General features: G+C 45.9%; 2 protein-coding genes across 3 annotated transcripts in view; both read right to left on the bottom strand.

Moving 5' to 3' along the window:
* The window catches only part of LOC308595607 (uncharacterized protein), a 191,814-nt gene that overhangs the window by 140,429 nt on the left and 48,907 nt on the right, over nt 1-2,478 (bottom strand). The gene's annotated exons all lie outside the window — the stretch shown is intronic.
* Nucleotides 1-2,478, bottom strand: part of LOC308595720 (uncharacterized protein) — a 144,852-nt gene that overhangs the window by 58,418 nt on the left and 83,956 nt on the right. The gene's annotated exons all lie outside the window — the stretch shown is intronic.

The following is a 2,478-nucleotide window of genomic DNA, read 5'->3' on the forward strand; positions in this document are numbered from 1 at the left end:
ATAGGATGCACCGTCCCATAAGGCGCACCTAGTTTTTTGGGGGGGAAATAAAGGGAAAAAAATTATTTTTCCCCCAGGCGCGGGGCTGGGGCGGGGGAAGCCCGAGCCCCCAAACAGGCAGCTCTCTGCAAGCCGAGGGAGCCCAGCGCTGGCTCCCGCTGCTTGCAGAGAGGTCCGCGAAGCTTGGACGCGCTGAGGTCAGCGCGCGCAGACTTCAGCATGCAGGCACCTCTCCGCAAGCAGCGGGAGCCCAGCGCTGGGTCCCGCTGCTTCCCGAGAGGTGTGCGAAGCCTGCATTCACCCCATAGGACGCACACACATTTCCCCTTCATTTTTGGAGGGGGGAAATGCGTCCTATAGGGTGAAAAATACGGTATTTCTGGGTTAGTGGTGTCTGTAACCTGAAGCCTCTGTAACCGGAGGTACCACTGTACACAAACAGAAGTTCCCAGCAAGCTGTGCTGGAGTGTAAACAGGCATGTGACACACAACAGTCATGCCTGTCCCTTAAGATGGAACAGAAATATTCTAACACTTAGTAGTTCCTCCAGATGCAAGCGTGGCCTCTGAGATTGCTGGGGGTTGGATTAGATGATCCTTGGGGTGCCATCCACCTCTATAGTTCCATGAAAGCACTACTGGAGGTCTCACAAGCCAAGGCACTGAGAGCAGGAGAGGTCCTGCTGGAATGGAAACAACCAGTGCAACTGTTTTAAAACAGGAATCCAATGTGTTTGTTGTGGGGGGGACGGGACTCCGTGAGGAGGGGTAGATCCTTGATCTCCTTGGACAAAGAGGCAGGAGTGCAAAGTCCTTCATTAAGAGAGGCAGCCCAGCCAATCATCTGGCTGCTGCGTTTTGGGCCAGTTCCCAGAGTCGCCTTCAAGGCAGTTCCACACAGAGAGCGTTGCCACCATCCCATCTGGCGCAGAGAGGACCAGCGCCATGTCCTCTCTGTCCCAAAAGGTCTGTGGGGTGGGGAACTAGCCTGAGCTGGACGTGGGCCTCAAGCGACCATGATGGACCCAGGAGTGCCCTCAAGTATTCATGACTGGGGAGGGGGCATGTTAAGCAATGTAACATCATCATCATCATCATCATCATCATCATCATCATTACTGTTAGTTCCCTGTCTGTACAGTGGTACCTCGGGTTACATAAGTTTCAGGTTACAACTCTGCTAACCCAGAAATAGTGCTTCAGGTTTAGAACTTTGCTTCAGGATGAGAACAGAATTTGTGCTCTGGCGGCCCAGCAGCAGCTGGAGGCCCCATTAGCTAACGTGGTGCTTCAGGTTAAGAACAGTTTCAGGTTAAGTACGGAGCTCCAGAATGAATTAAGTACTTAACCCGAGGTACCACTGTAATCCGAATCTCCTAGAGCAGATTACAAAATTTTTAAAAAACCAGTAAAAACAGTTGAAAACACATCACAGTGGTACTGCAGGTTAAGTACTTAATTCCTTCCGGAAGTCTGTTCTTAACCTGAAACTGTTCTTTTTTTTTAATTTTTTTATTGCTTTCCAGATACAGTTGTAAAGTCAGATATAAAAAAAGGAAATAACAGAAAGAAGAATAAAGAAGAAAGAAAAAGAAATCCATCTTTCAAAGACATTTTTTCATCACCAACCGGACTTCCCCACATCTCCCTCACCCTGCATTCTTTACAATAAAAATAACAGCAAATTGTTACCTTGTTTCATGCATTCTTTTGTACTTTCATAATAATATATTTTAAGTTTAAGGTACTTATTATCAGTTTGCTTTTACCCTGAATTAAATATAATGTTGCTTTAAACTTTAGTCCTTTCATAGTTATAACTTAGTTTCCAATATCACCAAATCTTATTGCTGAAGCTAGATTTTCCAAATCATGCAAATTCTTAACATTCATATAGCTTATAATATTTTTGTAAATAGTCCTTAAATTTTTTCCAGTCCTCCTCCATTGTTTCTTCTCCCAAATCTCGAATTCTGCCAGTCATTTCAGCCAGTTCCGTATAGTCCATCAATTGCGTCTGCCACTCTTCCAGTGTGGGTAAATCTTGTGTCTTCCAGTATTTTGCGATGAGAATTCTTGCTGCTGTAGTTGCATACATAAATAAAGTTCTATCCTTCTTTAGCACTTTCTGGCCGACTGTTCTTAACCTGAAACTGTTCTTAACCTAGACACCACTTTAGCTAATGGGGCCTGCAGCTGCTGCCGCACGATTTCTGTTCTCATCCTGAAGCAAGGTTCTTAACTCGAAGTACTATTTCTGGGTTAGCAGAGTCTGTAACCTGAAGCGTCTGTAACCCAAGGTACCACTGTACTCTCATAGGAAGGTGAGTTCTAATTTATTTGCTTTTAAGTGCACACAGATGCACCCATCTCGCATGCTTAAGTACAGCAATTCCAGGGCATGAGCGGAGTAGGGGCCACGTGTAGAGCAAGTCCCTCACTTAGGTCAAAAACACACAGAGAGGCAGCAGGCAGGAC

This window comes from Podarcis bocagei, assembly GCF_964188305.1.
Source record: "Podarcis bocagei genome assembly, chromosome: 10".
NCBI classification, from domain to species: domain Eukaryota; kingdom Metazoa; phylum Chordata; class Lepidosauria; order Squamata; family Lacertidae; genus Podarcis; species Podarcis bocagei.